Source organism: Protobothrops mucrosquamatus, unplaced genomic scaffold (assembly GCF_001527695.2).
Source record: "Protobothrops mucrosquamatus isolate PMUCROS unplaced genomic scaffold, P.Mucros_1.0 scaffold51, whole genome shotgun sequence".
Classification (NCBI taxonomy): Eukaryota; Metazoa; Chordata; class Lepidosauria; order Squamata; family Viperidae; genus Protobothrops; species Protobothrops mucrosquamatus.
In genome coordinates, this window is record NW_015386432.1 from 255,031 (window position 1) to 279,751 (window position 24,721).

A 24,721-nucleotide genomic window follows, 5' to 3' on the forward strand; every position below is an offset into this window, starting at 1 on the left:
ATTGTTTTTAATTACATGAAATTATTAATAGTCCCACTATTTGAATTAATCTTCTTACCCAACTACATAAGGGCTAATTTTAGTTTAGAATAAAATCGAAACTATTTAATAGATGTGGTGTTACTCTTGATTGAGATGTGTGTGTGTGTGTGTTTGTGTGTGTGTATAACAGGGTAATTTTGTATATGTGTGTATGTTTGCACTGTATGTATGTATGTATGTATGTATGTATGTATGTATGTATGTATGTATTGCTTGCCAACACCTGCCCCCAATCATACTGAAACAACAAAGATGTTCTTTATATTGAAGATTGCTTCCATAAACCATGCAAATAAAGAGAGCATAAATATATAGGCTGTGGTTCTCCAAGAAGGTTGATACAAAGTTACGAAGCCTAAATTGTGAACAGTAATTGAATGTTTTGGTAATAAACAAAACTTCTGGATGTCAAACATTAACTGACATGTCAACTCAATAAATATTCTTCATATTTTGTTTAACAACTTAATTTCATAAATATTACAAATTGTGAAACTGATTACCCATGAAAATATTCATATTAATAAAATACTGTATTTTCAGAGAGACACTCTAATACATGAACATCAATTGTTCTTCCTTTAACTCATTTCTATTAGAGTACTGTATGACTTTCCTTGAAATAGCTATGGTGTTTCATTCTGCTTTACTCTGATAGCTTTGTAAGAAGTTTAGGTACAAAATAAATAATCAGTGAATTTAAGGTCCAATTCAAATCTGATCTGATATTCCATCCATACTTCCAAATAGATTTCCCATTGATATACATAAGCTTAAATTCACAAATTTATCTAAAAAATAACATTAGAGATTGGAGAGTGTGCAAGAAAAACAAAATTTTGTGGTAAGATATAAAATGATAACTTAAATAACTAGGAGAAAATCATTTTATAGTAAGTAATTTCCTTCATTTATCTTATAAAACAGATCAGGGAAATAAAACTAACATGGAATTTAACATAGTTGAAATATATCTGATGTATGGATGTACTCTGATTGTGTTCTTTTTCATTATTTATTTTATGATTATTATTTTACTTCTATTCTGTTTACACTACTTCATTTTCTTCCCTTTTACGATTGGAAGCCACCGAGAGTAGCCCCATGGCAAGATAGGCAGCAAATAAATTTAACAAATAAAATAAAATTAATAAAAATATATTTTTAAATTTTTCTAGTGGCATAATTTTAGAAGGAGCACAAATCTGAATAGCTTTCCCTATTTCATTCCTATATGATACTTGATATGTGATACATGATATGAATATGTATATGCATATGCATATGGGTATATGTGACACATATCATTTTTATTTTGCCCTTTTTCATATATAACCCAAGACAGCAAACATTCCAATACACCTTCCTCCTATTTTCCAATATGCATTTTATCCATGTGGGTTTAAAATATCTAAATACAATAGCATTTAAATTATTATTATCCTTTTCCATTTCATTTACAAATTATGTTTCTGACTTTGTTGGTTTTAATATATTATTATCTACCTGTAATCACTTATACTATAGCTCAGCACAAAAAGTTTAAAAATGAATATATATATATATATTAAAGTGAATGAAATATATTTAATAATTGTGTGAATATTCCATTGTATAAACTTAGAGAACGCTTAGATAAACAGTGTCTTGGGACTTATTTACTTTAATATAAATTGTACAATTACCCAATGAAAAGAATACCTTCTGATTATCATCTAGTCTATCTATATATTTTTAGTTATTTGGCTACTTTAATAAAAAAAATAGATCACATTAGCAGAATAAAGCTGAAAATAAAATTCTTGTCTTGGAATATATATTGATTCTCTCTACTGTGTAACAGTTTTCTTGATTCAAAAAAGAGCGAAGAGATAAGTATTTGTGAAAGAATTAGGACTTCTGTTAATCTACCTTACTAGTGAAGATATAGTCCAAATGTACTAAAGAGGTACATTGATCAGCAGATTGGAACAAGAATGAATTTGCTCCTGAGAGAAAATGCCACAGAACTGAAATATTGCGAGTGCTAAGTACATGGAGTTCTAAAGTCTTACCACCCAATCTTAGGTCGTAAATATCATGGAACTGAATCACTTCAGTTTTGACCTTTGCTTCTCCCCAATATTTGATTCATGTGTCATTTCTGTGTTCTTTCACATGGCAAAGTGACATCTTTTTCCCAATTCATAAATTGGGAAGTCTAACCTTTGATCTAGATAGTTTACTCAGATTTCAGTTCTGACTGACTAGTGTTCAGTCAGACAAACTATACATAATTTGCTGTCAAAGATTGTCAAACAATGGTTGACTTCAATAAAATATCAGGTGGAAAAAAGGAGGCAGAAGAATCTCATATTTCATGTACAGAAGAAATATAGCACTGTGGATTTGGAAAACTACAAAATTAAGGATCTTTGAAAAAAGTTTTGAAAATCAAATTATTCCTCTAAAAATATGGAAACACTTTTTTCATATAAGGAGCCCTGTACAATTCTACTTTACCTGCTTATTGTGATATGAGTTAGTATGAGTTAGTATCACTAAACTTAGTATCATAAAGAGAAAAAAAATACTCTCTAAAAATAAAGCGCTTCCAAAGTATGCACATGGGTAGATTTAGCAAATAAGTAAATCTAAAAACATGTTCTAAAAACTACTTTTAATGCATTTGACTAGATGTATGCCAGTGACTATGAAAAGATATATTCACTTATGAATTAAAAACTGCAAAACATTGTGCACAATAAAAAGTAACTGTAGAAACTGCAATTATAAAATAATAGTAATAACTTACAAATTTTAGTGGGGGAAAATCACTTCTAATAAATATAGTGAGAATGTTAAAAAACACATTTAAATATAATCAAATTTAAATCATGCTTTAAACATATTAAGACACCAGTTTAGGATGGCTTGATACTGAGCAGATATATTTGCTTACTTTTATCATATACATGGATAGAAAATATCTCCTTAGTGCTTCAACGAGAGGGGTGAACATTTTATTTTATTTTTTTCATCATGCCCATATAGTAAACATATGTTTCTTTTTTTAATATTATTCCATAGAAAAGTGTACTTCATATGTACTTTCTTTCTCTTTCAGAAAACTATAATTCCACCATCACAGCCACTGCCAATTGCTGCCCCCCCCCAAGGTAGTGCTCTATTTTGCCTCATTATAATAAACAGCAATGTTTTTACAACTGCAACAGTTCTCTGCCAGCATTAGCATATTTTGGCTGAAGTATTGTTTTACTGTGACCTGTATAATAAGTGTCACATTAGCAACACAACAAATCAAACGTTTGTTAATTTCCCTCGCTTTCCCACACAGCTGCTAGTGTTATCGTGTCACCAGATTTTAATTAATATGATAAGTAACACTTCCAAGACAATAGCCTGATTTTTCTCTCTCTCTCTCCCTCTGTGTGTAAGTCTGCATGTGGACACATGTGAACCCGGCCAAGGGTAGGGGGAGGATTATAATGAAACACTGTAGTTACTGCTTCCTTCCATTTGAAACAAACAGGTATTAAAATGTGATCTTGGAAGCCTGTTTTAGTATATTGCTGGGGATCCAACAATAAAAACCTCAGCTGGTATTCCAAGCTACAGGAAAAGGGATTTGTTCAAAAATTGCTCATTTTACTGGGAGGATGAGCATATTTTTATTTTAGTATCTCAGATATATGCTACCCTCTTTCACTTCTTTTTCCTACATAGAAGGAATAAAATTGTGAGAAAGAAAGAAAGAAAGAAAGAAAGAAAGAAAGAAAGAAAGAAAGAAAGAAAGAAAGAAAGAAAGAAAGAAAGAAAGACATTCCATGGCCAAGGTTTTTACAGGTATTGTGTATCCCTTCTTATGAAAGGACTTATTCTCATATAAGTCAAAAGTGCCACCTATTTGTTCAAAGTAGAAATGCAAGGAAGGCCTTACAAATTTTTTTAGGAACACAGATATGTGTCTTTTTAATACAGATATGCGCAGATCACTGAAGCATGATGGCAAAATAGGGAAATATATCTAAAACTTATATAATGAAAAGAGACAAAATAATATTCCCACTTCTAAAGAAAATGCACCATTAAAGCAATAGGAGAATGAAAATATAGTTCATTCTTCTTAAAATTGATCCAATAAATATTTTTATGATCCATATAGTAGTCAGAATGTTCCTACCCATTACTTCAGGAACCTGTACGACACTTTGGAAAAGTTAAACAATATTTATATGACAATACAATAGACTGAGACTGAGATTTAGAGACAGTGGCTTCCAAAAAGGCATCTATGGGTATAGACCTAACATTAGAAAGGAATGATTCAGACAGTTGTGCTTCTTCCATCAATCATTTTTTAAAAAACCATTCTCATTATAAAGAAATTTGAACCTCTTATTTACTGGCCAGATTCCATGAATTCAAGACTATTCATTTGCCATAAAGATGAGTCTTAAAAGAATAGCAAAAACATGATATGGCATGCAAGATTCAAATCCAGACTGAAAAACTTTTTGATACTGTATATGTTTTAATACAGATATTGCATTATCATTTATCTCTCTTTAGAGAAATCCCAAAATTCAGTAATACCTTACACGGACAAGAAGCACAGTCCAAGATGAAACTTTTTACAAAGTAATCTATTTCCAGGGACTATTTTCTCAGGTGAATAATAGACATTCACTCACATACCAAAAGCATTGGGAACACCATGGTGAGATTAAATAATAATAAATGACATGAACACCATGATAAGGTTAAAATAATAATAATAAAACACACTTGGGACTTGACCTCTAGCTGCAGATCATCCAGCATGATGAAGAATATTTTTGCTAGTATAATAATATTTTTGATAAATTGAGCAATACAAAGAATAAAAATCCACAACATAGAGTATTTATACTGTTTGAAAATGGCACTTTCACAGATGTTGGAGCAATGAGTCTTTTTCATCTCTCTACCTTTTCATTGTAGCTTAAATAAGTCTTAGATCAGGGGTGTCAAAATCTGTATTTTATCAACTTGAAAAAAGGTTTTGGATCAAAATACATCAAAATATGGATTACATGATGTTGTGAGCTTGACACCTCTGTCTTAGATGATTAATCAGTAGTATATTCTTGTATATTTATTTATTTATTTTTATTAAATTTTTATATATTTCAATTTTATATTTAAATATAGTTCTTGTAATGAGCTTAATGACCACATGTTCAGTAACCATTTGAAATTACAATGTGTCAGGAGATCAGGACCAGTTGAATGTACTCAACTAATGATTAGCAGTATCTTGACAGATTGTTAGCCTGCCATCTAAATACTATATTAATAACAAAATAGTTAATAGGAAAAACAATAATAATAAAGTTATTATATAAACATATAAAAGTAAAAAATATTATTATTAATGACAATAAAAGAGAGACAAGATTGAAATTCCAAAACACTCTATTAATAAACTATTGTAATCAACTTGTAGAAAATATATCATGGCTTCAATCCATATTTTGATGTATTTTGATCCAAAACCTTTTTTCAAGTTGATAAAATACAGATTCCCTGCAGTAAATATTTAATAAGATACAGTCCAAATATAAACAGTTTCATCATCTAAAAACATGTGCCGTGTTTCCATACAAGAAAGCAGAAACTGGTGTAAACCAAATAAATCAAAGAGAAAGTGGAAAAAGCAGATAGAGTCCAGTCAGTGGTTGAAATAAATCATTATTCAGCCAGCCAATTAATATTTAAAGATAAAGAACAAAAACAAAAGTTGAAAAAGTGAAATTAAAAATCCCAGGCTTGCTTATGAAAAGGTACTACTGGTAGGAAGAGAATGTAAAAAAAAGACCATTGACTTTCTGGCTGCTCCTATAAGGAGCTACAATCTTTTAAGATTCCCCCTCCTAGGTGGGTCCACAGACATCTGAAACTCATCTCATTCCTAAGTGCTTCCATTCAAATCCAGAGAGCAGGGTCACCAAAGAACTAGCTCTGGCAGTCAACACAGCAGATTGTGGGTAAGAGAAGAAAAAAGCCCTCACCCTTCACCAGTCATTTTGGGGAGGAGAGCATTTCCAAATTAATTCTGATATAAAAAGTATCATTAATAACTGTCTTAAAAACATTTCAGTTTTGAGTAAGAACTACTATAGTCAGGACAAATTGTTGCCTCAGACACAATCTGAAATCCTTCCTGGCCAAAACCTCAGAGCAACAAGTGGCAGTCTCCTTGTGACATGACAAAATAAAAATGCGTGTTCACAAGATAAATGATGACCAGAGAGGCATAAGAACTTCCAAGATTTCAAATAATTTGAACTCAACTGGACACTTATTCTGGAACATGCAGATCTGAAAATATTCTAACTGTACTGTAGTACTATTAAAGCACACAAAAAGGAAGTATCTGATTTTATAATAAGCTCCTGAGACAGCAAAATTCTATAAGCTTCATTGTGCTTAATGAAAAAGTGGCTTTAATTGCTTGTATTCTTTTTTTTAACAGTGTTTAAGATTCAAATTACTATTTCTGTTGTCCTTAAGTATTATTAGCTGTTTTGTTCTTTTCTGGATTGGGACACAAATTTAAGTTTTAATCTATGTTCCCCAATAAGAAGGGAATGGGGGTGACAATGGCAGTATTGCCAAAAACACAGTGCACCAAGTACAACTGAACTTTTTCATAGGCTATAATAAGAGTAATAGCAATACATTTCCATGTATTGGGGGGGGACATGATAGCAGTGTTCCAATATCTCAGGGGCTGCCACAAAGAAGAGGGAGTCAAGCTATTTTCCAAAGCGCCTGAAGGCAGGACAAGGAGCAACGGATGGAAACTAATCACGGAGAGAAGCAACCTAGAACTAAGGAGAAACTTCCTGACAGTTAGAACAATTAACCAGTGGAACAAGCTGCCTTCAGAAGCAGTGAATGCTCCAACACTGGAAGTTTTTAAGAAGAAACTGGACAGCCATTTGTCCGAAATGGTATAGGGTTACCTGCCTGAGCAGGGGATTGGACTTGATGACCTCCAAGGTCCCTTCCAACTTTATTATTATTTATTATTATTATTATTATTATTATTATTATTATTATTATTATTATTATTGTTGTTGTTGTTGTTGTTGTTGTTATTGTTATTATTATTATTTTCTCTTAAGAAACTCTTGATGAAGGCCTGACATAGGTGTATTGGTGATGCAATCCAGAAATTGGAGTTGCTGACAATTGTCCCTTATGCTTATTGTCATACTAATTGTTTGCATGTGGTTTTAAAGTGGGAGACGCTGATGGGTATGCAGGCAGTTTGTGAAGTACAATAACTTGGTCCCAAGTGTTTGATCTGTTCTGATAAATCACAATTGGCACATGACTGCAGCATTAGTCAAACTGGAGACTACCCTGTTTCCATTCTTGTAACTGCTGTCTTGTGTCAGGTTTTATGAACTTCTGCCTAAAGCCCTTCAGCAAAAACGTATTTCCATCAACTTCTTCAAAAAGCTAAAAGCAATTAATATTATATGTTATGGAAATATTTCATGCATGAAAATATATTTCTGAATGTTGCAATGTTGGCAATGGGTATTTTGTATAGTTTTTTCAAAGGATTTAAAAAAATAACAACCTGGCCCTGTCTCAAAGAGCTGACAAACCTGTCTGTTTTAAAGCAAAATGAAGACCTTCATGAGTACCTCAAGTTTGTTTTGATAAATTATATATAAGATAGTAAATGATGCAAGAAAAATATGCTCTTAGGATTCATTTTCTAGTTAAAATTCCTGCAAAACTATACTTGCAACAATTGCTTTGTCATGAATAGAACCCCTGTTGTTTGTTGGTTGACCTATCTCTGTGTTGCAAAAATCAAAAGCAAATTGATTTTGATGAAGTGACATGCAGTTGGGGGCAAACTACAAACAAAAAGACAGCGACGCCACCAGTGCGTGGATCAATATTGTACCCATGTCAAATATAGGTGCTAAAAATAAAAAAGGCAAAAAATTGTATTCTTGGCTCTGATGGCCTTCCTTTTGTCAGACATTAAATTTTTTTTGTTCTGTTCTTTGTGTAATTTTTGAGAGGTTTTTTAAAAGACTGCTGACTTTAAACAGCACATACAAATGTACAGCCAAGAGCGGTGTTTTTTTCCTTTTAAATCTAAAATCTTTGCATTTCTTTCAAAAGCCAAGAAATATATTTTACTGTAAATACACTATATCTAAACCTAGGTGAGCTCTGCAATTCAGGGAATGGCGCTTAATGTTAAAAACATGAAAATACTGTATTTTTTCGTGTATAAGACGCTATTTTTTACTGCAAAGACCGTGTTCAAAAATCAGGTGCATCTTATACAAGTGCAGCGTCTTATACACAGAAAAATAATGGTAACCTCCGCAGCCCAGGGCATGCCTGTGTGGGTTGCCATGCCGCCTGTTGCAGGTGTCACGCCCCTGTGGGTTTGCCACTAACGGGAGGGAAGAGGGGGCAAGATCGTTGACCGGCCAAACTTCTGGATTTGCCGGCTCAGCTGTTCAGCGCTCCGCCGAACAGCTGATCGGCACGGAGAAACTCGCATGCCAGAGCATCTTATACAAGGGTACATCTTATAGATGGAAAAATATGGTAATTGCTTTGCTTACAAAAGTTTTATGCTGTTCTGTATTACAGAAGGTCATCACTACTAGGGTCCCATGATATTATTGTTGTTGTTGTTGCATGGCAAAGCTGCAATATCTCCTCACATAAAAGAAAGGGAATACTAAGATGACCATTATGTCAGAGTTGCATCATCTCCATTGAAAAGAGAGAGATAGTACCTTGTTGAGTGCTCTGGAAGTCATATATCTGGGCTCTCACAAAAGGATTTTATAGCTGTTGCTTCTTGATTGTTGCAAATAGATCTTCAGTTTATCACCCCAACCTTTCTGGCTTATAATCCTAGAGGTGGTGCCTAAAGTTCTGAGATTGCAAAATTGCAACACAGGGAGGAGGTTGCTAAGCCATGATCTATACTGGTTTTCATGAAAGTCTATCTTGTAACAGATTTTGAGAACCCAGTACATACGTTATGTAGCAATGGAAGAAAAATTGACTCCATCTGATTTGCCTGGTTAAGAGACTATGTACTGTACTTTGTATTAGTTCCAAGTACTTATAGTCTTTACAAATCTGTATAGGAAATTCTACACCTTCCAAGCACCGCCTCTCTTCCTGGAAAACTGCCTTGATTGCTGACAACTCCTTGTTAAAATATTCCATAATTTCTTTTTGCGTGTGACAACATGCAAGAGAAAACAGAACATAGTAGTAGGTCCATCCCTCTTTCTTTTGTAGCCTGTAGTAATACTGCTCTGACAATGGCATCTGAAGCATCATTTTGGAGCACAAACTGCCAGGACAGATCAGAGTGATTGAGGAGGGGTTGAAAGACAAAGAGTTGTTTCTGCTTCTGTTCTGAAGCAACTAATTTCCTGATAGCTCCAGTCTGCATCAACTTCCCTTCTTCTGGATCGGGGGCCATGACAGCAAGAGGACAGAGACCTATGAATGTCAACCATAACCACCTCTGCCTCTGACACCCCGAGTCTGTTTCAGTTCCTCCAGTTGGGAATCAATTATAATGCAGCGCTGATATAGCTCATCCAAGGTGAATAATGAATGAATAGAATAGAGCTGGAAGGGACCTTGAAGTTCTTCTAGTCCAGCCCTCTTCTCAAGCAGGGGAACCTATATCGTCTCAGACAAGTGACTGTCCAGTCTCTTCTTAAAAATGTCCAGTGATGATTTCTGGAGGCAAGCTGTTCCACTGGTTAATTGTGCTCACTGTCAGGAAGTTTCTTCTTAATTCTAGGTTGCTTCTCTCTCTGCCCTCTGGTGCTTTGGAGAATAATGTGACCCCATCTTCTTTGTGGCAGCCCCTCAAATACTGGAATACTGCTATCATGTCTCCTCTATTTCTCCTTTTCTTTAGACTAGCCAAACCCATGTCCCGCATCCGTTCTTTGTATGTTTTAGCCTTTGATCATCTTAGTTGCTCTTCTCTGATTTTTTTCCAAAGTCTCAACATCTTTTTGGTGATACGGAGACCAAAATTGGCTGCAGTATTCCAGGTGTGGTCTTATTAGGGTTTTATAAAGTGGTACTAATACTTCACATGATCTTGATTCTATGCCTCTGTTTATACAACCCAGGATTGTATTAGCTTTTTTGACTGCTGCTGCACACTGCTGGCTCATAGTCAAGTGATTGTCCACTAGGACTCCAAGGTCCCTCTCACAATTACTGTTTTTAAGCCATACCTAGCCCAATATGTATTTGTACTTTGATTTTTCCAGCCTAAATGTAAAACTTTGCTTTTCTCTACATTGAAATTCATTTTGTTGGATAGGGCCCATTGTTCAAGTTTGTCAAGATCTTTTTGGATCCTGAGTTTCTCTTCTGAGATGTTGGCTACTCCTGCCAGTTTGGTGTCATCTGCAAATTTGATGAGTTCCCCTTTAACTCTGTCATCTAAGTCATTTATGAAGATATTGAAGAGTACTGGGCCTAAGATGGAACCTTGTGATACCCCACTGCTCACTTCTCTCCATGTGGATGTAGTGCCATTGAGAACTACTCACTGAGTATGGGTGACTGGAGTTCCTTGATTTACCAGCTTATCTTGAACTTCATCATTCAACCCTTCTCTAAACTGGTCAGTAAAGGCCACTTCATTCCATCCAATGTCTCCAACAACAATTTAAAATCTGTGATGAATAACTGCACTCTCCTATTGCCCTATTTGAGTTTACAAGTCTCCTGACTGGCTGTGATGCTCTGAGTGGGATCACTGAAATGGCCTCTAAGTCTCCCAAGGAAGTTCTGGTAGTTGTCCAGTAACAGGTTGTTAACTTCTATCAATGGAATGGCCCATTTTGCTGCCAACCCCTTCAACTTAAAAAAGTCACCCTGGGACAGTCAGTTGGGAACTCTGTGAGTCCATTGTTCATGAACATGTTGCCACTGAGTAAGGAAAGAACCTAATCTTTCAAATCTGTCTGGCAAGCTGCCCTGGGAATGCATAAGCATTGGGTCACTTTTTTTTTGCCTGACCTTCTGCAACAATTGCATCTTATAAATTATGGCTTATAAATTATTGACCTGTATGTCCACCAGGCTGCTGCTACAGTATGTGGAGTTATTAATGTTCCTTCTAGATCTGTGGCCATGCTAGAATTTTCCTCCATCTTTGTGGGAATAAAAGTCTGGCAAGATTGATGTCAAGCTCAGCCCAAGAATGACATGGAAAAATCCTTTCTTTATTTGTGCATATTCAATAGATAGAATCTTGCCAGACTAAATCTTTATTACTCTCACCCTATTACAGGGGTACCCAACCTGTGGGCCATGGGCTGGTAGTGGGCCGTGGCCTGCTGGCCACCAGGCCATGGGACAAGTTGGACAGTCTGCATGCGTGTGCGTGCACACCTTCTCACTTGCGCTAGCGCAGCAGCTGGGCACAAAAATGGGCCACCACCGCAGCTCAGGGTGTGAAAATGGGCCACCACCAATGCCATGCCTCTGGGCGCAAAAACGGGCTGCTGCCACCACACCTTGGGGTGCAAAAATGGGCTACCATCACTGCGCCTCAGGGCACAAAAACCGCCACACCATGGGGCATGAAAACAGGGCACCGCTGCCCTGTGGGGTGCAAAAACGGGCCACCGAAACAAGGTGCTGCCCCATGCAAGAATGGGGTGGGGCTAGTATCACACGGACACTAGCTCTGCCCCATTTGTGGCACACACGTGCTCACAGCCCATGCACACATGCATGTAAATTGCTTTCCCCTCCCTTTTCCTCCGGTCCGCCAACCAACAAAGGTTGGTGATCTCTGCCGTAATGGATATACTCTAGGAGATTCTAGGGAGTGGCTATCCTAACTCTCTTCCTCTGTTACATATTCAGGTCCAAATTGTGTTGTCTCTTATATTGCCCGAACTTATATGGAAGAAAACAACCCTAGATATAAGGCACAGCAAAGATGCTAGTAGCCCATCAAGTCTACATAATATTTTTTTGTGCAAGTTATTAAGAGTTGTTTTTATGTGATAGCATATAAATATGTTTAATAAATAGTTAAAAATAACTCAATTAGTTAAATGATTTGCACTTAAATAGGCTTTGAATGGAATAGTATTACGTTATAAATGGTGGAAAAGCTTTTCAAAGGCAAAATAAAGCTTAAGATGAGCAGTTCTCAAAGCTCAAAATTTGGAAGTAGGTCATTCATTAATTCATTAATTCATTAATTCATTCATTCATTCATTCACTTGTTTATCTGATTTGTACCCTCTTCCACAGGACTCTCAATGGTTAAAAGAGTACAAGTAGTGCTCGACCTATGACCACAATTGAGACCCACAGAGTTCCCAACTGACTTTCCCAGGGTGACTTTTTTTTTAAGAATGTTGAAGGGGTTGGCAGCAAATTGGGCTATTCCAATGATAGAAAATAACTATTTTTTTCTGCAGAATAAATAACAAGTAAGGGAATTCTAATGGGGATCTAGACCCCGGGGACAAATTATTTCTGATTGCAGATACAACTGATTTTTTCATGATTCAGTGGATAAAGCTGCACATTAAATTTAATAGCTAGAACACAGAAATTGAAACAATTTTTTCTTTTTTAAAAAAAAGCAGTATGTCTTCATTGTTTAAGACACATATTTGAAATACTGTATTTAAACAAGCAGATTCAAATTTCAGTATCCAGGGAATGTAGTTTTAGCAAAACGAATATTATTTACTCATTACCTCCAATCTTCCTCTAGCTATTTTTTAATTTCAGGTATGAAACCATTTCTCCATCTTTCAAATTCAGAGTAGTATGAAAACTTGTATTTTGAATGTTATATAAAATATGCAAACAGTATTTATTAAAACATTGCTTCCTTCTATTAAAAATGTCCCAAAAGCCGCTTATGGTAAAAATGCAAGCTGAAGATACCTCTCTTTTTATGGGGGTGTTATCATAAATTCAGAATCATCTTATTTTGAGTACAAAAAACAGTAGGTTTATATTATTCTGCGCAACCAGCTAAGTCACGCAGCTAATCCAAACAAAAGATGAAATATTCTCCTCTAATATAACTAATAATTTTAAACCCACTTAATGTCATTGTAATAGGACTTTCCATTTTTAAAAGTCGCACTTACATCTTTATAAGAATTAAACCATGTTCAGAACTTTGGATTTAATTTGCATTACATGTCTTAACAGCATTTTACCAGAAAGTGACTATCTCATTAGACTGCTACATAGGAAAAGACAATTAGCCCTGAAGCTCAGCTAAAAGACCAACTGCCATTGGTTCAATTGTCACCTAATCAACTGCTACTGCACCTAAAATTGCTCTGTTTCTATCCTAGGTAAAGAACTGAAAAATAATGTCAAAGCTGAAATAGAAAGTTTCCTTCCTCCTTAATTTTATCCAGCTAGATGGTTCTATTATTAAAACTGAATACATTAGAGCCATAATCACATGTTGCACCTCAATAAGATGCACATCAGCCGGTTGTTCCCAATTGCCTCATGTTGGCTGGCAAAGTCAGAAATGGTCTGCTATCCAAGTTTCTTTAAATGAAAGCAGAAGATTTCCTAATTATGAAAAGGAAAATGTGAATATAGCTCCCCTGTTCACACAGAGAGTAGAACCCTGGAGACCAGACTAAAAGAGTTCTCTCAACTGTGATTCACTATGATTCACTTGCAATTCACATGTCCTATCAGAATGACAGTTTTCTTACCATTTACATAATTATTGAAGGCAGTGCTTTTTTTATATATATATTAAAAAAAAAGGTGCCGGAACTCACACACGTCATGCAACCCGTCTTGTCTACCCTACAAGGTTCCATCCAAAAAAGGTGCCGGAACTCTGTTCTGGGCGTTCTATGAGAAAAAAAGCTCTGATTGAAGGTATTATTTACATACCTTCATTCAGTGGTGGGATTCAGCCAGTTCACATCACTTCAGCAGAACCGGTAGCGAATTTTTTGTTGCCCAGGCCCAGAATGGACTTCCGGAAACGGCATCCACACCGAGAACCAGTTGTTCACATATTTGAATCCCATCACTGCCTTCATTAGATCTGCATGGCAGATCTAATGGTCAAATTTTCTGAACAGTTGAGCAATCAAGGATTTTTTGCCAAGTGTTGGAATATAACTGGTGATTGTCCTTTGGAACAGTATCCCCCAGAATTCCATTAATTCCAGCCACATTCCTGCATGATAATCTTTTGTAGTGTGGAAGTAGTAAAAGTATTTGTAAAACTAACTTCATTTCTTCCTATGGAAAGCTATGATCCTGAAAAAGTAGGTTAAAAATATTTAAAATAAATTTAGTTTTAAAAAATAACCCAAGAGTATCAATTTTCTTTTGAACTAAGCTTTCATTTTATTCAGATTTTTCAAATCTCACATAAACAAAAAAAGAGACTTTTTATGGCATATGGAAAGTGAATAGTATGATATTATTCAGACATCAATTTCATTGACTTTAATGGTCTTTAATTCAAGCTAGAATAATGTCATACTGCAGTGTAAATCACAGAATCAGTGGGCTGGAAGGGATCATTTAGGGTCCAATCCCCCTGTACACATTAGGAATCTAAATTGAAACACTGAAAACAAATAGCTGTCAAACCTCTGCTTGGCCATATCTGAGGAAAGTATGGTTCAAGGAGAGCCAAGAGCCATAACTTAATGACAAAGCTGAAGGACCAATTTATGTGAGATTCATTCTTATCCTGACACATTCTTATCCTGACACAGATGTTAAGTACAGCCAAATATAGACTGTTTTTCTAGTCATAAAGAAATAGCTACCCCTGTTATTTTTCATTTATTTGTAAACTTCTGAAGCATTTTCAAATCTTTCACTTTCTATTTCTCACTCTCTCTCTCCCTCTCATATACACAGATTGACCGTATACTATTACTCAGCTACCAAAGCTTTTTTTTGCCCAAGTGGAACAATAGAATTTTTTAAATTATTATTTCAAATGTTTTTTACAATCTTGATTCAAAAAGGGATAATTTTCCACTATTTTTTTGGTCTAATTATCAGATGATGGTGGACAATGGATTGATAAGAGTCACTCAAGAACATGCAAGCGCTTGTACATAAGAAGGACTGCAATTATCAGCCACTACTAACCCATTATTGATCCTGTTCACATTGGGTGATAACTGAGCATTTTCCACTTATTTAAAATGCTGCTAGCCTGAAATTCCCATCAATGAAAAGCAGCATATGATCTTGTTCAAATATGGTTCAATAAATAAAGCACACATGTAAAATATAGAATTCCATAGTCTCAGTAAAATAATTGTGAAGGAAAAACATCACTGCGCCGGCATTAAGTGGTTGATTACAATATAATTAATTCCCTTATAGGGTTATTTAATAAGTACTTTGAGGTATTACTTTTGGGAACAGAGAGATGCAAAAAGAAAATACTTTTATTCAATTTCAGGAATATGAAATGAGAGAATGTCTAGCTTTAACAAGTAGTTTTCTTCAAAAGTTCAAAGTTCATTCTTAGTGATTTTGTTTAGCAACTTTTTTCTACAGGACTGTATTATTTGGAAGATCTTAAAAAATCTGGTAAAGAAATCACTGTGGTGTCTTGTCTTGTTAATAATGGGAGTATGTCATACAGTATTGAGCACTTCTTTTTCCAAATAAAGCAGTAAAAACAAGAAAGGGACAACATATAAATAGACCATTAAAGATATCAACGAGTAATTGCCCAGTTAATCTCTCCAAATAATCAGTAGTTTTAAGAAAAGGGCTGACCAACAACATTTAAGGTCAGACTAAAATTGATCAAAAGGAATCAATTGAAAGGATTTAATTATTTGTGTCCCCATACCTTCATTTAGGGTGGATGTTTTATATTTTAATGTCTACAAAACAGATAATTTGACTCAAATGTTTTCTTTTTGTTAAGCCAATAAATAGATCAAATACACAACCCTTGAGTCACAAAGCTGCTTCTTTGTTGAACAAGATCAAATACAATGGATTATTTTTTTCTATTTGAAAGACTAGCTGTACCCGGCCACGCATTGCTGTGGCTCAGTCTGGTTAAATGGAAAAGCAAGAAAAGAGAAAGCGCACGTTTGTAATATGTTTAATTTCACAATGCTAGCGTGTGTTGCTTTTACTTCCAACAGATGGTGCTGTTTTTCAAAAAAAGCATGTTTTTACCTGTCACAGGTGTGACATCTATACATCTATATAATAGTAGGTATATAAAACACGTGCGTATTCGAATGCAACTTTGTGTCAAAATTTCAAAGCAATCGGTGAAGAACTTTCGGAGATTTAAGATTTTGAACAAACGAACATTTACATTTTTATTTATATATAGATTAATTCAAACTTATCACAGCCAGTACCCCTAGCAGCCCTGGATTGTATCTCAATTATCAGAGAACAGGAAACCTAAAATGACCAAGCAGCTTCTGTTGGCAGAATTTCTACAAATGGTCAATATGCTTCTATATATGGGGATATCAGTTAACTGTTAATCAGTTAACTGTAAGTTGTCTTGATGCTGTTTGGTTATTATTACCCTTCCCTCAATATTACTCATTTCCACTACCTTTTTCAAAAAAAATTATGAAGCATCTCATGTGATAGCATCCCCTCTTTCCTAGTCATCTAGCTCAAATCATTTTAATCTTAATATTTATCATTTTAATGTTTTATCTGTCACTTTTATTTTTTATTTGATGGTATTTTATTAAAAATTGGGAATTCTCTATTCTCCCATTTGAGTTAATATAACTTACAGACACATCATTTAAGAAATAGCTACGCAACATTTTTGGGTTATATTTGATGTTGTGATAGCATAAAAAATTGTGAAGGTCTGGATAATGCAGAGGACATTGCCAGATAGAAACTGAGTGTTATTTCATTACCATTTAATTATATATAATTATGTATTGAGTGCCAGTTTGGTGCTATGGTTAAGGCATCAGGAAAGAAACTGGGACAGTATAAGTTCTTGTCCCACCTTAGGTACAAAGCCAGAAGGGGGACTTTGGAATAGTCATTTTCTCTCAGCCATAGGAAGGAAGCAATGGCAAACCAATTCTGAAAAACCTTGCCAAGAAAACTGCAGAGATTTGTCAAGGCAGTCACTGAGAATTGAACACAACTGAATGGAAGAAAAATAATTACATAATTCATTTTATATCACATTAAAAATTACAATTTGATGTCAACATTTGGATTTGCCACGAAAGTCACACTCAAGGCTTTCAAGGGCTGTATGGAGTCTTGAGGTCTATAGTTATACACCAAAGATTCAAGCTATATCTGCACCTCTTATGGCATACCAATCAAAATGCTACTGAAATCCAAACTAGAAGGATTGAAAAAACATGTTTTTCAGTGCTGGATAGCCCATTGAACATTAGATGTAAAAACATTATTCAATTTGATTATAAATTGATACTGATTTAGATCCAGGTCCCTTCTAGCAAGAAAAACTGATATCTGCCTTATTATAAATGATGGGGTTCACATATCACGTGAAGCTAATGTTTATTTAACTAAACAACAGATGGCTGAATTCATTTAGTATCCTAAACAGTAAATAGTGATGTACAAACCATAATGTCTGACTTCATACCACATGCTAAAAGCAAAACCAATCAATTATATTTAGTGCAGTATTTTAGCCTCTGTTCTCTCCTATTCTCTTCCTTGGAAGACTAGGTATTCAATACAGGATAATTTTTTCATGCCCTACAATACAGCTGACTAAATGGAATTAGTTGAATCCTATGAAAGACTATTATTTCCAAGAGCTGACTATGTCCACTGAATCCTTTCTGATGTTCCCTTCAAATAAGACAGTGTTTCAAAAATACAAAATACAAATAAATGATAACATCTTTTCAGAAGTCCAATTTTCACTTTAATCAGTTCTAAGCAGCTATATGTATGCTGATTATGACAGAAGCTTAACTGCTCTAAATGAAACCCATAATCTACATTCTTTTCAATCAGATCTCAGACCTGGACATGATATTGGGATAGCACTAGTTGATCTAGTGGATGACCTTTATTGGGACATAGAGGGAGGAAAAAGATACTTTGTGTTCTCACTTATGATCTCTTTCTGAACTACCTACAGGGTTTGGAGAATGGGGACTTTGCAGCAATTCCACTCCATCCTTGATGAGTGATTCCAGTCAGCAGTGGTCATGGGAAGGAGAAGTCATTCTTATGGTTTTTCACTTGTGGAGTTCCCAAGGGGTTAAAAAGATTAAATAGTGATATCCAGTGGTGGGATTCAAATATGTGAACAACTGGTTCTCTGTGTGGATGCTGCTTCTAGAAGTCCATTCTGGGCCTGGGCAACAAAAAATTAGCTACCGGTTCTGCCAAAGTGGTGCGAACTGCTGAACCCCACTACTGGTGGTATCTCTTCTGTCTTCCCCCTTCCTCTTTCTTCCAGCTCAATGTTCATTCTTCTTTCACTATCTTTCTCTCCATTCAAAATCACAGATAGTCAATCTCTTGTCATAATCTCTTCTCTTCCATTAATACTTTTTTCCCATCATCTACTACTATCCACTTACTATATCCCATAGCAAAAACCTGCAGTACCATTTCTAATGACTAATACTGAACCTATCTAAATAGTACATTTCTGCCCTGGGAATGGGGATATCATCTAAAGGCTAGTAAATAAATGAATGAATGGATGGATGGATGGATGGATGGATAGATAGATAGATAGATAGATAGATAGATAGATAGATAGATAGATAGATAGATAGATAGATAGATAGATAGATAGATAGATAGATAGATAGATAGATAGATGATAGAGCTGATGATGTGACCAGAAAATTTCACCTGGATATTTCCTTTCCTGTTCAGTTCTCCTTTGGGTATTAAAAGCAATCAAATCAAAAGAGCATGTACATTTCCAAAGGGACCATGAGACTTCAGTTCCAGTTCTATTCACCACTATTTAATCTTTTAAACTAATTGTTTAAAGTAAAAAGCAGGTGCTTACTTTTTATTTTACAATTTCAGAATTCAAACAGACAAGCACCTGCAACATAACACCCTAGACTTAACATTTGTCAATAAGAAAGACAAAGTCTGGATAGTGGATGTGGCAGTGCCTGGAGACAGCAGAATAGACGGGAAGGAACTGGAGAAGATAACAAAATACAAAGACCTACAAATAGAAATAGAAAGACTGTGGCAAAGGCAAGCAAGGGTAGTACTAATAGTAATAGGCGCCTTGGGTGCAATCCCAAAACAACTGGAGCACCACTTGAACACCATTGGCATTGACAAATTCGCCATTAGTCAATTGCAAAAGGCAGCCTTACTAGGAACTGCTTCCATCCTATGACGATATCTATAATACCATCAAACATCCACATCTGCATGTCCCAGGTTCTTGGTAAGGACTTGATAGGTAGACAGAAATGTCAAATCCAGTCTGAACATCTGGCTGACTATGCGATGATCAATAATAATAATAATAATAATAATAATAATAATAATAATAATAATAATAATAATAATAATAATAATAATATAATCAGAAGGGACATTGGAGATCTTCTAGTCCAACCCCCTGCTCAGGCAGGAAACCCTATACCATTTCAGACAAATGGTTGTCTGGGGCGGTGCTTCTCCTCATTTCTTAGCCAAGGGAGCCAGAGTTATCTAAAGACATTTCTGTGGTCATATGGCCAGCATCACTATATGCCAATGTGCTGTTACCTTCCCACCGAAGTGGTACCTATTTATCTACTTGCATTTGCATGCGTTCAAACTGCTAGGTGGGCAGGAGCTGGGGCAAAAACAGGAGCTCATCCCGTCATGCAGCATTCAGGTCTCAAACCCAAAGTGCCAGCTTTCCAACTGACAAGCTCAGCATCCTTAACTGCAGAGCCACTGCATCCCCTCATTGGTGCCATTACAGGCGATGAAACAGAATATGCATTTAGACTGAACAGTCCAGCTCGATAATAGGACTTTTACATAAAAGGCAAAAATCTGGCAAGAAGGATTCTCAAATTCATACTGTTTAAACTCCATATTCACCTTGCCTTATGTGGAGGTTAATTAATATGTAAGCCACATGCAGGTTGCCTAGCCTAAACCCATTTTGTGGTCCAGAACATTCTTTAATTGCATCAGTGAAAATCAAAGGCTTTTGATTCTAGGATGATGAGATTTGGTGCTTTCCTTCCTCTCAAAAAGTTGCAAAGGCATACGCACTAACTTTTTTACACCTTAACTCTCCCTTCCCCTAAACCAGGATTGTTTTTTTTCCCCTTGCCTGAGTTGGGGAGGGTGCAGCTTCCACATGATGCGTCCGGCCCATGGGCCGGCAGTTTGACACCCCTGCCCTAAACCTAGAATGTTTAAAATCTCACCTATGCAGTGGCTAAAAAATAGCATGGCTATCTTCCCCTACTTTATGTAATTTGGAGAAAGAGAGCTAATCAGGACAAAAATCACCTCAAAAATAATGCATCACTAAGTAAAATATAGACATATATAATATGTATATGTTATATTTTATAAATTATAAAACCTGCTTTTAAGAAAAAAGCGAATCCTGCCTACAAATATGCATTAACTCATATTTCATATGCAGAAGGGGAAGCTGACAGAATCCTGAGATGGCTGAATAAACAACATCATTTCACACAACAACTCAAGGATGCCACTTTTAATGGTTATACCACATACGTGTAATAGTATATCAATCTCCCTTACAAATGATAGAATATGAAGATAAATATGCATTGTGAAGTCGCTCTTGTCAAACTCAACTCTGACTGCATAGAGTTTTCTTAGCAACAGCACAGAATTCTACTGTTTTCTTCAGATTAATATTTTAACTTTCCAAGCTAATGTACAACACTACATTTCTTTCTGGTCCTACACCAAAGTTCAGTAGAGTCATTTTTTTAAAGATCAGCCAAGATCAACTAGATTCTGTCACATGTTCTGATATATATATATATACTTTGAGATTTACAAGATGTTACTTGGGATGGGTCAAAGTGAGATTATTCAGAAGTTTAGTTTGATTAAATGTCACCTATGTAACTCAATCCAGTCTTAAAATATATGGAATTAGGTTTTTTTTAAGATAGAGAAGCATGTAAAAGTGATACTGCATAGCCAATGCAGGGTCAGTTCCTTTACCTCATTCTGTAAAGGTAGTCTTCATGAACAAAAGGGAAAAGATCACTTTCCCCAAATCACATATACCCAGAAAATTCCAATTCCATATTATGCATTTATGAGCCTCATTCATTAGTATCACATCATTGACTACCCCATGAAAGAAATGACAAATTAGCAATTTCCCAGTCTTGGCATAATATTATCATTTGTATCACAAAGTCAGCAAGATCTACCTTCCAATAATTCAGCTCACTATTCTTACCAAAGACTGGCCATCAATACAATTTGATATGCCCTGTACTAATCACTAAAGTCAGATAATATGTTGGGTTAATGGTTGCAGACAGTCTCAGGAAATATCCAAGATCTGATAAGGAAGCACCATATTATTGCTACTCTATGTGTATATATTCCACCCAAGAATAGGAGAAAGAAAGAAATCAATGCTTAAGGCAGTTGTAATACATCTCTCAGTGTAACAAATAAATTGGCCATTCATTGCCCATTCACATTCCAGTTAATAAATAGTTCAGATGCAGGATACACCAATAGGGAAGAAATGTAATCATTGTATGCTTGTCACCTTTGGTTTAGATTTATGCCACCTTGGCACATGAAAGTCTAAGCACCACTTTTCAATTAACTCATTGGCCTTTTTAAAAAGCTTGCTCCATTCTGATTTGCATTTTAAAACATAACTCCCACTATTTCCAAAGTATTCAACTTCATTTCTTTAAATAAACAGCCAAAAACAACAAAACACAATCAACAGTCCAGATTTATTTTTCCCCAAATGGGGGGGAGGGGGAGGTATTGCAAAGTGAATAGCAATTATCTGTTTTAATGTTTCCTTGCAAAACAATACTGAGAAACACACTTTATTTCATACTGAATCAAAGCATGAATGTAACACCAAAAGCAACTATTCATGTTTCAAAGAAAGACTTTTTCTAATCTGAAAATTCTATGGATTTAATCTGTGATCTTCTATACAATACATGTATCACTGAACTATAGGCTCCTCAATTTAGTTTTACACATATCTAGCTATTTTATAAATTAAGGATGTTTACTGTGGTATTTGTTCAAGAATATTGCAGGCTTGGTTAAACTTGAACACATTAGTTCTAGCCATAACAACTAGTGGTAAAGAATGATGAAAGTTGTGTTATTAAATGGACTATAGAGTCACTTCATATCAAAAACAAAACAAAAACAACAACAACAAAAATATAATATATGCAGCTCAGTTTAAATACAAGAAATACATATTTAAATGAAAAGAAAGAAAAAAATAAACCAGGCTCACTAAAGTATACATAATTATAAAAGACTCCAGAATTATCATTTTACTTATTTGTCTTTCCCCTCATTGCTGATTGCATAAACTTTTCTTACTTTAATAAATTATTTTTATTTATGAACTTTTTATATGCTGTAAACTACTGACCTAAACTTAGAAAAAAATATTTGACATGTTTGTATCTTGATCTGAGAGCTGCAAGAAAGTTTAAAATTCAGTGGATCTGCTTAATCCACGAGTATAAAATAAATAAAACTCTCTTCTGATGAATATCATGACAAAATATATAATACTGAAGTACTATATTTGTGTATTTATTTCACAATATTAGTGGACTGTCCCAATCCAAAGAGACTGCAAAGCACCACAGAACAGCATATAATAGTAATTAAAAATTAACTATAATGGATGCAGTGAACTGGAGCCAAAGATATACAGTATTAGAATAAAATAGGTTTTACAAGTTTGTGAAATGCAAGCACAAATAGAGCTAAATATTTCCAAGGGAAGCATGTTCTCTAAACTATAGAGGGTACCATGAAAAAGGATTGTCGCTTAGGTCACATTGCAATTATAATGCTTCCAACATTTAATCCTTGCAAAAGATACACTGCTTAATATATCAAACACAACTGAGAAGTCTACTAAAATTGAGAGGTATACATTCCCCATCTAGGTCCTGAAGATTAGTTATCAAAGCAAGCTAGTGTCATTTCTTTTCCATAACTAGGCTGGTATCCTGACTGGAAGGGGTCTATTTAATCCATACTTTTAGGACTCTCTATCGTTTGCTGTGTACCATTTTCTTACTAAACTTCCCTAAAAAAGAAAGGTGTGAAAGCCTGGATAAAGGTGATCAAAAGTGACAAATCAAGTGATTTTGTTAAGAGAGGGTAAACTTTCAAAGAGGAGGTAAAATTCCATCTTTCTTCAGAGATATACTTGTATTAACTATGTTCCTAATCCATCTGTTTATGTTCCACCTTATGTTGCCTAGGAACCGGGATGAACATAGATCAACTGCATAGGTAGAAAGTTCAAACTGAAAAGAACCCATTTCCTTTGGTTCCACACACTTAGATTAACACCTTGCTCACCACAGTGGACTCTGTCCAGCTGGTATTTCACCCAAAGCAAATAAAGATGGCCTGAAATATCATCTGGTACTTCATCCTACTCTTTCCGTAAAAATGTCCACTTTATTCTGAACCTGACCACTAAGCAAGAATCTGTAAATACAGTAAGTACAGAGAAAAACTGTCACTCTTAACACCACTGTTTTATTGTTTTTCATTGTTTTAGAATTTTAGAATTGTAAGTCACCCAGAGTTACTTGGTTGAGTTGGGAGGCTATAGAAATTGAAATGAATGAATGAATGAATGAATGAATGAATGAATGAATAAATTTGTAGGCTTGAACATGAACTGTTACTAGTGCACAGTTATTTGTACTTTGGGTTCTCTTCCACAATCTTTCTATGTATCTTTTCAGACATTTTATTCCTCAGAAAACCAAGAAACCACTTAGGATTGGTAACTGGGAGGTCTTCATGAACAACTTCATATCTCAGTCAGAACACAGATACATTTATCCAGTAAAAGAGGTCTTTTTATAGCAATCCTCCAATAGAATTGATGGAAGGACATTGAATTTAGCCACTGGAAACAACCTATGTTGCATTTCTACAGCTACATAAGCCATTCTCTTTTCCATCCGGGTTCTGAATTTCACAGGACTAGGTATTTATTTAATTTGAATGCTGCCCATCTTTCTACCAAGCAACTTGGGAATTTTCGCTAAAGAAAGGAGTACAACACTGAGGAGAAATGATCAAACATTATTCAATGATCATTGGGTGTCTGCTTTGCAAGAAAGAGGGACTCTGAACAATAGAAAAACAGAAATCTTTATATATTTTGGGTTGAGAGGCAGAAAAATTAAAGGAGCTGATTTGTGGACATATTTTGAGCAACTTAGATACCGTATATACTCGAGTATAAGTCGACCCGAGTATAAGCCGAGGGACCGATTTTCCCACAGAGAACTGGGAAAAATTGGTGACCCGCGCATAAGCCGAGGGGGCATTTTGGCTGTTCCTCCCTGGCCGCCGCCCCACCCCCCCC